General features: G+C 39.1%; 1 long non-coding RNA gene across 1 annotated transcript; it reads right to left on the reverse strand.

Moving 5' to 3' along the window:
* Window positions 1-5,718: 5,718 nt before the first annotated feature.
* Window positions 5,719-12,225, reverse strand: LOC121042593 (uncharacterized). Its single transcript, XR_005796313.1, has 3 exons — window positions 12,212-12,225; window positions 9,329-9,336; window positions 5,719-5,838 (listed from the first exon to the last, which is right to left on the reverse strand). It is a non-coding gene; the product is annotated as an uncharacterized LOC121042593 (long non-coding RNA).
* Between the last annotated feature and the right edge of the window lie 229 nt (window positions 12,226-12,454).

Genomic DNA, 12,454 nt, shown 5'->3' on the forward strand with positions numbered 1-12,454 from the left:
CTTCCTAGGTGTAGAGAGATACGAGTTCTGCCTCATACTAGCCGTGTGAACTTTGTGTCCCATCTCCCAGTCTGTTCAATAATATTTATATCCAAAAGTCACATACTCGTCTGTAGAGCTGGGATTTCAACCATGTGTCTCCACTGATCACATTAAATAAAAGTTTAATTTTTGCCGGTGAATCTCCTTGCAATACCTGGACTTGGCCTTATTTTCCTCTTAATCCCCAGGACCTAGCACACAGAAGATGCTCAGTAAATTCATGTCAAATGGATTTGGGTTCTTGTCAAAAGTCTGACCTGTCATGGGAAGATACCAAAATTCTAAAGAAATAACACTTTAAGGTCCCGTAGGCAAGGTAGTTTCCAACAGAAAGCAATGGCCAAGGCTCAGCTATCGAAAAATTATATTTTCTTCCAATATAACTAAAGAAAAGTATACAATGGTACGCTAAGGAGAACTTGAAGGCCAGAAGCTTACAAACATGTGAAAAATGTTAACATCACATTTTTAGGCTTATTAGAAACAGTCTGAATAATTACACCAGTCAAATTACTGGTGGCTTTTGGCTCAAGTCCAGGATGAAGGTCATGACCCAACATACCATCACCCTGCATGGCATAAGTGATTGACAGGAAAAGGAAATAGATTGATACCTTTCACGTGGGAATCACAGCTTGTTGCAAATATAAGAAAAGCATATATTTGGATTTTGTAGGAAAAGCTAATTGTGTTTTGATTCAAATTTTTTGTTCCCAAAGTTGTTTAATTGTGATTTATTTATGTGTGCATGTGTGATAAAAACAGCTGTGTACCATAATAAAATACAGGTCACTCACTGCTGGTTAAATCGTTACTGGATATGTCTCTGCTTTCTTTTCATTACAGTATCTATTGGATATTTGGCTCCAGGCAGGGAGGAAGCCGTTTCTCAAATGGATTTTTTTTCAATCACTACATAGGAAATTATTAATGTTTGAGTTTCTGGATAATTATCTGCAGTCCATCCATAACGAATAGAGAAGGTATTTCATAAGGAAATTATGCAAAGGGGTAAGGAACCACAGCCTCTCACATTTCTGTAATAATGAGCATGAGGATTCCATGTTGGATATCCAACTCTGTGCTTTACGTCCACTGGTATAGCAATGACCCAAATGCAGAGAATAAGAGGGGGTTTATTCTATGTAGATTTGCTTTGTTGTGGTTTTTTGTTTGTTGGCTTTGTTTTTTTTTTAATTCAGAGGTAGATGATGTACTTTTCAACTTCAATTCCATGATTCATGAAAAGGTGTAAAAGTTTGCAAGGAGCTAAGAGCTAATTTTTCAGGAAGGTCCATTTTCTTTCAGATTTGTACACAGGACACTTGGAAGCTATTTTGCTGTGAGGCAGAAGTTATCAACCTCGACTGCACATTCGCCCACCATACTTTCGACCAACTGGATGGGGCCCAACTGGTATATTTCCACAGCATCAGTATTCTTATACAGCCCCCAGATGATTTCCATGTCACATGGGCTGAGTACCGCTGTTAGATCATACACACTGAGATATACAGAATAATGCTATGTAAACATTATACATTTTGATGTTCTTTATTTGTTGCCTTTAGACATTCTGAAAAACAAAAGTTATAGATTTCCACTTGTTATCAAACACTGAAGAGGTTCATTTTACCTTGAAGCGTACAATCTGAATCAATTTCTATTCCAAGTCTCCTTTGAATACAGAAAAAAATAACACCGATCACATTCATATCTATATTTTAAAATATTTTCATTCAATATGCCCTCAGACTATCGGAGAGAAAAGCCTTTGAGGAGCCCACCAGAATATCAGATACTTGGGGTTTTTCATTCACTTTCATCAAAGAAACATTTTTGAGTACTTATTACATTCCTAGTAATAAGGACGCCTGAACAGTGCTCATGCAGCCAAAGAATTCGCAATCAATGGCGAAATTGTCGTGTGTACAAATAGCTATAATACTTTGAGATAATTGCACAAAATTAGCTGTTTATTAAGTACTGTGAGGTATGATCAAGGAGTAATTAGAAGTTTGAGGGAGGAATCAACCCTGTATAGAACAAAGCAGGTGTTAGGAGGATTGCACATGGGCATTAGGAAGATGGGAATCTTGATCAGAGGCAAGGGCAAGGGCAAATCTCTGGACCAATGAAATGTATGTTGCTCTGGGGGGATTGGGAAGCAGTCTGGTAGGTTTAAATCACTGAGGTTTTGTACCACTAGCCCTACAGGGAAAGAAGGGCTTTTCTACTTACTGGCACAAAAGAACTGGGGATGACGCACTAATTTTTTTTCAATTGAAGCATAGTTGCCATGTAGTATTAAACTAGTTTCAGATGTACAGCGCAGTGACTCAACAATTGTACACATTATGGAATGCTCACCACAATACATATATCACAACATTATTGATTATATTCCCTATGAGGTACTTTTCATCCCCGTGGATTACTTACGTTATAAGCTGTTACATTTTTTTTTAATGTTTTTATTTATTTTTGAGAGAGAGACGGAGAGAGTGTGAGTGGGGGAGGAGCACAGAGAGAGGGAGACACAGAATCGGAAGCAGGCTCCAGGCTCCGAGCTGTCAGCACAGAGCCCGACGCGGGGCTCGAACTCACGAACTGCAAGATCATGACCTGAGCTGAAGTCGGCTGCTTAACCAACGGAGCCACTCAGGTGCCCCACGAGGCTTTTACGTTTTAATCCCCTTCACCCATTTTGCCCATCCCCAGAGACTTCCCCTTTGGCAACCACCAGTTTATTCTCTACATATATGAGTCAGTCCTCTCTTTGTTGTCACTGTTGTTTGTTTCTTTGTTTTCTTCAGAATTATTTCTTGTTACTTATATTTCTATATTTTCCTTATTTTATATAATATGACAAAAACTTCTTTGAATCATGACTGTTCAGGGCACTTTTCTGTAATTATATGACCATATAACAATACTTATTAAGGTCAGATTTTCTTGAATTAATGTATTACACAAAGGTTAATAGTCCCAGAGGATGTGTACTAATATAGTACTCGTTAGACCATAAAGACTGAGTGGAAACAATTGCTTTCATAAGTTTATATTTAATTGCATGCACAGGTGTTTTTGTTTTGAAAAGGAAATTTTAGGTAAAAAGTATGATTAATACCCATGCCATCCCAGAACGCCAGATGAAGAAAATTTTTCCCCAATTTTACAGAGAATAGAGCACGCAGATGTTTAGGTCATGGTGATAGAAAGTGTTCCTCACCTGTACTACATTACTTTTCTCCAGACTGCCAAAATGGTTTCTCAATGGATTCCAGTGTGGGCGGCAATCCACAGCATTCCTCCATGCTTATATAGAGACTTGTCCTATAGACAGATTCCACAGTCTCTATTATTTTGTCCCAGAAAACCCTGTCCCGGCTATGTTATAAAAAGACTCCTGGAATAATTTAGAAGTGTTTACTTGAAACCCAGAAAGGGGAGTTCAGATTCCACCAAACCCAAAAAATCTATACTGAGTCTTCAAGGAATGAATTACACACTTCATACAAAGGAAAGAAACATCTGGATGTGTGGACCGAACATTGAATTAGATACCAAGGTACAAGCATTGAGGTCCTACCACATACTAGCTAGATAACCTGGGGAAAGTCATTCAAGTGACTGACTCAATTGAGCCTCACGTTCCTGAATTCAGGTTGGAGAAAGCAATACTTTCTTGTTTGTATGTGCAGTACTGGGAAAATCAAATCAATGGAGAAGAACTTTAGAGCCTATAATATCTACCTGAAGGTGAACCACAGATATTTTGTCTCTCTTACGATCATTTGATTTTGCAGTTCAAAGTAAACTACCCTTAAGGTAGGAATGTTGAAACCAGCAGAAAAATATGAGTAAGCAAATAGAAATCCCTAGAGAGAAGCCATGTAAATTTTTGGATTAAGTCTCTGAATTATCCTTTACATACTAAGGTGATGCTTTAGAAATAATTTGATCTCTGGATTTTTCACTTACTACCTATCAAAAGGAGTTTTCTCTGCCACCTGCCCCTGGATTTCAAATTTTCTAATAAACGATATGCAAGAAGGGCATTATTGGGGCAAAATATATAAGCACCATCAAGACTTGTGATTCATAATTCCAAGCTGATTTGTTAAAAGTTGCACGAATTGGGCTGCCTGACTGGTTCAGTCAGTAGAGCGTGTGACTCAATCTCTTGGTTGTGAGTCTGAGCCCCACATTGGGTGGAGAGATTACTTAAAAATATATCATCTTAAAAAAAAGTTGCACTAATTTATAACCATATCACCAATATGTGGGTGTATCTGTTTTGGCATACCCTTACCTGCATTGCATATTTCAATGTTTAAAAAGAAATGTTTGACATTCTTGCATCCTTAGTGAGTTGTGAATCTCATTTTTATTTGAGTTATCTATATTATTCTCCTTTGACTAGTCTCTTTGTTCTCTTCCCCATTTACTTACTCATGCATTTCTAAGGATTTGTATGGTATGTGGTAATATTAAGACTATAAACTTTTAAATATTTACACAAAATATTCTATATCAGTTTTGTTTTTAATATTCTAACTTGGTTCTTCTTTTCCTTGCAAGAGTTTGAGGCAGAGGTCATCTCCTGATTGGAAAGGAAGGCAAATCTAAGGCTAAAGTTGGTTTTCTGTATTTTTAAAGTTTGCACATATGGCCAGAACTCTCTAAGAAGTCTAAGTTTTTCCATTCAGTGTTATTGTTACATAAAGCTAAGACATTTTCTTAATGTCGCAATGATAGATCCAAAATGAGTCTCATAAAGAGATTTTTCTATTATTATTTATGATCATAATAGCAAAGCCATTTGGATTTTCTAAATCTAAGGTTTTAATAAACTACATAAGAATGTGCAATATGATAGATAATTTACTTGTTTATCCAAAATCCACATACCCACCTTTTACTCAAGAATACCATGGTCATATACTCTGGGATTATAACTGCCCAGACCCAACAGATGAATTTGATCTGAGCCAATCATTAAAATCTCATTCTCAGGGCATATGGGTGGCTCAGTCAGTTAAGCATCCAACTCTTGGTGAGTGCTCATGGCTCTCATGGTTCGTGAGTTCGAACCCCTCATCAGGCTCTGTGCTGGTAGCACAGAACATGTTGGGGATTCTCTCTCTCTCCCTCTCTCCGACCCTCACCCACTCATGCTCTCTCTTGCTCTCAGAATAAATAAATAAACTTAAAAAAATCTCATTTTCTTTTGGCAAATAATGTTCATTTTTCAGTTTCTCTTGAAGGAGCGCACACGTTGCCATTTCTGGCCAGTGAAGTATGAAAGGAAGTGTAAGAGGAGGTTTCTGTGAAGGAGAAGCCTGGTTTTCCAACATGGAATACGTAGACTGTGGCAGCCATGTTGGCATAATGAGAAAAAAGCCATGAGAATCCCAGAAGCACATAAAGTCTGTAGATACTGCATCAATGGTGGGATCACCTATCACCAAGGGTATATCCAGCTTTTTGTGGTTTTAAGATATTAAGAGTTGATTTATGAAATAAATAAGGAAGGTATTAACAAGATATTAACTAATCAATAAACCAATTAACTAACTAGTTTTAACTAATTAACCAATAGACTCCATGTGAAAAACTAATAATACACACATTTGAAAAATAACCAGGAATTCACAGTCAACACAGGGAAGGATGGGTAAGATAGGAGATGGGGATTAAGGAGTACACTTGTCTTGATGAGCATTGGGTGATGCATGGAATTGTTAAATTGGTGTATTGTACACCTGAAACTAATATAACACTGTATGTTAACTACATCGGAGTTTAAAATTAAAGTTAATTTTTAAAAAAGGACATGGATTTCCCCTAATGCTTGTAAACATGTGTTTCAAACACTTATAACCCCGGGTACCTGGGTGGCTCAGTGGATTAAGCGTCTGACTCAGGTCATGATTTCATGGTTCCTAAGTTCAAGCCCCATATAAGGGGGCTGCTGCTGTCTGCACAGAGCCAGCTTTAGATCTCTGTTCCCCTCTTTCTGTCCATACCCTGGTCATACCCTCTCTCTCTTGAAAGTAAATAAACATTTAAAAAAAACACTTTTAGTCTCATGAAAGGAAAATATGTTACTTGAAAGACAGAATAGCTTCTAGAGGGTTAACACATGGCTTTGCCCTAGTGCTTATATACATAGGTTAAAAAATGTATACATTAATGAAAGAAAGATATCACTTGAAGGGCTGTGTAAGCACAAAGTAGTTTCAAGGAGGGGGAAAAAAAAAGCTAAGTGCCATCACTTAAAGAAGAATGTAGGCAAGCCATAGCATCAAGGGGAAGTTTTCACATCATGGGAAGTTGACATAGACAAAGAATGTGTGGGTCAAGTCTATCCCAGACTCTGAAAATAGAACAAAGGCTCATCAACCATTTGAGAGAGACCATTTATGTGAAAAAGAAATAGCAAATCCAAAAGGAAGAAAATGTTACACGCAGGATAACAAAAATAACAGAGCAAGTACATGGGTGGAGGGACTTTAAAATAGAAAGTAATACCTGGTGGGATGAATGTCATTAAGAGAAAGAAAAGAAATGGGGTGCCCGAGGGATTCAGTCAGTTAAGCAATCAACTCTAGATTTCAGCTCAGGTTATGGTCTCACATTTGTGAGATCGAGCCCCAAGTCAGCCCCCTCACTGACAGCATGGAACCTGCTTCAGATTCTCTCTCTCCCCCTCTCTTCTCTCTCTGTCCCTCCTCCGCTCGTTCTCTCCTTCTCTCTCTCTATCTCTCACCCCTTCAAAATAAATAAATAAACTAAAAAAAAAAAGAGACAAAGAAAGGAAAATGTGTGTGGTGAAACACATGTAAGAAAGAAAAGAACAAAATAGAGATTTTGCAAAGAAATTATGTTCTGTAATGATTACTGTACTCATATAAATTAACATGTACAAATAATTATGTGCACTAAATAGCAAGTTACAAGGTATTGAAAGGGAAATTGAAAAGATAGGAAGTTAAATTAAGAAACATTTGTAGATCACAGAACAAAGAAAAATAGAAACAAAAATTGAACTAAAAGTCTAAATATTTTAAAGAAAGAACCAAATTTCTACCATCCATCTGAAAACATTTGTGGCGAGAGTAAAGAGAGACTGAGGGAGAACTATTTGAAAAAAATATATATACATAGCAAGAAATATCCTAGAACCACTATATAAATAATTGATACATACATATATATACAGGCAAAAACGACATCTAGCCTACATTGAATGAGTACACAGAGCTGGATAAATTTAGTCAAAAACAAACCAAAAACTCACATTGAGACACACAAAAAAATAAAGTTTCATAATATCAATAGTGACAAAAAAATTCCTAAAAGATGCCAATAGAAAAAGAACGATTATTTACAAGGAAATGAATATCAGATTGACACCAGACTTCTCCTCAGCAGTGGTGAATACAAGAACACGAAGTAACATCATCAAAGTTCTGAGCTGTAGTGTTCTGAGTGTAGCATATCACACTAAGCTCCACTAACCAAACTATAATTTGAGATGGAAGAAGATAACAAAGACTTTTTGCAGACATAGAAACTCTACAATTTCTAGAACTTTTCTGAAAGAACCCAAAGAGAATTTACACAAAGATAAAAATGGAAAAGAAGGTTGTTCAGGAAATATTTTAAGAAGGCATATAAAACACTATCAAGTTTTTATCCATTTGTAAGTTTATTTATTATTAACAATATTAATCTAATGTAAAGTGCATATGGGCACCTGGGTGGCTGAGTCGGTTATGCGTCAGACTTCGGCTAAGGTCATGATCTCACGGTTCCTGAGTTTGAGCCCCTCATCAGGCTCTGTGCTGACATTCTGTGTCTCCCTCACACTCCATCTCTCTGTCTCTCTGTCTCTCTCAAAAATAAATTAGCATTAAAAAATGCTTAAGGTTAAGTGCATATGAAAGAATAGGGTGAGCAAAGAGATGAAAAGTTTTCTCAGATATAAGATATACATACTGGACTGAAAATTATATTTAAGATACTGGATACACCTAAATAGTTATGCAATATAAGGAGAGGGTTAGGGACATTCTTTTCCAAACCCACTCTAATAGTCATATTTGAGGAAGGAACCTGGAATATATTTTGAGGAAGGATTGGCAACATTGATCATATTAAATTTAATTGCAATGCTTAAATTATTAAAAAATGGAGCAGATGTGTTTATTTTAATAAAAATTGAAAGCAGTGTGTATGCACGATAAGGTGTGTGTATAAAAACAAAGGAGAGAATTATTTAATTTTTGTTTACATCATCCATAGCCCACCATAAAATTTAAAAACCACCACTGATACCTGGGAAGTATTTTATTCCAGGATCTTTTCTTTGCATGTTTTCATTTAATTGTGATAATATCAGAATAAATGAAAACATGTGGTCAGATTTTGTACTTGTTGTAGTATTAAGTTGCATTTCCACACTACTTGTTTTTAGCATAAAAATGTCCATTTTATGAGGGACGTCATTTTCTAGCTCCCCTTTTGTCTCAAAACTCAATTTAATTTCTATACAAGCTGTTTCTACTCCAAATTTTCTCTAGAACACAAGCCTGTTGGGCCTGTGCCCATCACTTCAGTTCAAACAAGCCTGTTGGGCCTGTGCCCATCACTTCAGTTCAAACACATGTCTGTAACCAACAACCCCGTGTGGTCAATTCCAAGTTCTAAGCCCGTCTTACCAGATGGCCTCACAGCCTTTGGTGTATACACCAATAAGTCCAAATTTTGCTCTCCGGCCCCATCTTTAAATGACATATCTAGCTTTCTCCTCTGAATCTCAGAGGAGGACATCTGTTAATCATATTAAACTTATACTGTATGATACCAACCTCTTGATTTCTACCTCCATAAATCAGTCCTCCCTCCCTGTATCAGTAAATGGCGACTTCTTTCACCCAATTGCTTGGGACAAGAGCTGAGTTCTGACTTTCTCCTCTCTCTCATGCCTCTATCCTGAATGTAATTGTTCCAGGATGCCATGACAAACTCCCAGTCCAAGGCCCTGTCATCACTCCTCTGCTAGGCTGCAGGATCATCAATCTTGTCTCCCTGCTTCTATTTCTGTGTCCTAGCAATCTATTTTCCATGCAGTGCAGTGTCCCTCCTAATATGAAACTGTTATCATGTCGCCCTCACCCTCCACTAAAAATCCTCTAATGGCTTTTAATACCCCAATCCAAAATCTTCCTCTTGGCTCTAAGCCTATGGAGGACATGATCTTGTATCACCTCCCCACCTCACTCACTGACTCTGAGCCATACCTGTTGGTTCACTGTTCCTTGAGCACACCATGCAAGCTCCCCATAACCCAGTTGGATGCATTTGTTACCCTCTGTGCCTGGAATGTTCTTTCCCCAGATAATTTCATGGCTTGCTCAGTCACTCTTTTTGGCCTCCTGTTCAAGTGTCACATTGTCAGAGAGTCTTTTTCTGATCCTGAGATCTAAAACTCACCCCCATACTGTCTATTCCCTTACCTTTACTTTGATTTACAGTGCTTACTACTCTTAACAGGATCTTACCGTCTCTATTTTTTCTCCCAAACATAGACTATTCTTTGTTTTACAGCTGAAGAAACTGATGCTTTGACATCACAGTTGGGACTATCAGGTGTGGGGCTGACACCCAAGGGTTTGAAGTCAACAGATGATCTTGCATTGGACTATGACGCCATGATGCTGCTGGTAGGGAGGGAAAGCGAGGGGGGGGGAGGGGAAGAGAGAAGAGAATTTAGATGTAATTTAGTTTTAATATTTGAAAGTGGAGGACAAAGAAGTCTTTTAATTATAAATCATGGCTCTGTCCAGTAAGGAATAAAAGATTTGAATGCTGCTTAGCAGCTGTTGCCAGGAATTGACCACAGCTTGGTGACACCATTTTAAATGACTGCAGGTGTGACTGAAAGGCACCAGAGGATCCAGGACAGGAGGGAGGTCACCCTTTAGATGCCACGGGCTATTAAGGTAATTTGGGAGCTGTGTCAAGGAAGATGTGGTTTGTTGAACCACAAATCCAAAGGGAAAGGGAAAGCCTTTGAAAATGGGGGAGGGTAAGTATTCCTTTGTCCTATTCAGCGAAAGGGCAAAGTACACCCAGCTGGGCACAATTAAGTCTGCACAAAGTCCAGAGGGTCATGGGCAAGAAAGAGGAACAGGTAAAAACTGACCTCTGTGCCAACTTTGACACAAAGCAGCGAGGGCCAAGAATGTGCGCTCAGCTTGCATATTTCCAGAAGAGGAGAAGGCAAGGAGGCCATCCACACCGATGTTAACCGAGCCAGATGTGGAAAGTATCATCTGAAATAAAATCTGAACTTGGTTGGCGGCGCTCTGAAAAGGCGGGTGTTACACGCAGGCCAGGGATTCAGTCTGTACCAGGCCCACCGGAGCCGATGCCAAAATCTGAGCCGTGCTCCCCTCCCTGCCCTGTTGCTGGTGTCCTTCAGGCCAATCGCTGCACTCCCTCCCTATCTGCTGAGATTACTCCGCCGGCCCCACAACCCGATTCTGAATTCCTTCTTTCTGGGGCAGAAATCTGCATCTCTCCTCTCTGTATTCCCCCTGATCCTTGCATGGCTTTTAGCATATAAAGTGTTCCAAAAATTTGGTCAAGGGATTGGGAATGAGTAAAAGAGTCTCAACTTCCATTCTTAGAATGATGCATTTGGCTCTGGCCATTGGAACGAGACCTAAATGCAGTCCACGGAGTAACCACGTGCCCGTGACCATCTTCCATCTGCCTGTGACAGGTCTCTGTCGTGCAGATGATTTGTGTAGCTATACCCCGCATGCTCAGGATGACACATGTGTCCATAAACCTGGATATCCAGGAGGAATGAAGTCTCGCCGTGGTTTGTCAGGTGGCTCCTTCTCGATCTACAAATGCGATGGAGAGGCATCGTGCATTAGAGGATTAAGACTACTAGCAGAGATTTTTTTTTAATGTACTATTCAATTTCTTTATTAGATAATGCGTGCTCCCTATGGGAAAGTAGGAGAAAAAATCTCGCAGAGGGTGAGTTTGAGCCCCGTGTCAGGCTCTGTGCTGACAGCTCAGAGCCTGGAGCCTGCTTCATACTCTGCATGTGTATGTGTCTCTCTCTCTGCCCCTCACCCACTTGCGTTCTTTCTCTGTCTCTGTCTCTGTCTCTTTCAAAACTAATACACATTCAAAAAAAAAAAAAATGATCACCTATATTCCTCTCCCCCAGGGAGAAGAACGTTGAACAGGTTGTTATGTTTCATAAACTAATGTGGACAATGGGAAAATAGTACGTTTGACGTGTGTGCACACACAAAGCTCTATCTACCCATCTGTCTCTTCCTACAGTTTCAAAGTGTGTGCTTAAAAATCAGGCAAAACCTGGTTTTGAATCCATGAATAAAGAAAGTTCCTTTGATTCAGCCACTCTCTACCGGGGTAACTGCCAATTCTGTAATGAAGATAATGATAGCACCCGTTTTATTATGTTCTTATAAAAATTAAACACGATAATTGATTTAAAAGACTTAGCACAATGTTTGCAAATCTAATCTCTAAAATATTAGCTATTTTCCTTAGGCAATTGGGAACGCATTGCAAATGTCTTCTTAACCTATATTTTTCCATAAAATCCCTTGTCCTCAAATGTACTTCAGAACATCATGCTTTATCCTTTTGTTTTAAATATTTATTTATTTCCTTACTCATTTAGAGAGTGTATAAGCAGGGAAGGTGCAGAGAGAGGGAGAGAGAAAGAGACACAGTCCGAAGTAGGTTCCATGCTCAGTGTGGAACCTGACCCAGGTTCCATCTCGTGACTGTGAGATCATGACCTGAGCCGAAACCGAAAGTCGGACACTTAACCGACTGAGCCACCCGGGCGCCCCCATGACGCTTTTTAAATCATTGTGCTAGGATTTCATCATGTGGGTGTGCTGTGGTATGTATAACCACGCTTGTGTCGAAAGCGTGCACTCTTTTCAATGTTTTACTGTCGCAAACAGCACTGTGATGGAGATCCTCCATTCAGCCTAGGTTGGTGGAATGTTTATCATGCGTGGAGACACGTGCAAGGCACCGGGATAAATGACGCAAGTTCAATCGCTACACTCATAACATCAGAGGAAGCTAAATAAACAATTTGAATAAAACATAATGTGATAGTATATGAAGAAGGTATCCCAGGACCACCTACTCATAATTGGGAGTCAGAAAGTCCTCTGGGAGGGAGTAATGTCTAAAGGGAAACAGATAGGAGTAGAAATCTCTCAGGCAGGTGGGAGGGAAGAGCTTGTGGTATTCCAAGGAAAGAAAACATCGCATGAAAAGTCCTGGAGACACAAGAGTGTGTGGACTGTTCTGGGGCTTACAGGGGTTCCGG

The sequence above is a fragment of the Herpailurus yagouaroundi genome, unplaced genomic scaffold, assembly GCF_014898765.1.
Source record: "Herpailurus yagouaroundi ecotype Mexico unplaced genomic scaffold, PumYag 185, whole genome shotgun sequence".
Classification (NCBI taxonomy): domain Eukaryota; kingdom Metazoa; phylum Chordata; class Mammalia; order Carnivora; family Felidae; genus Herpailurus; species Herpailurus yagouaroundi.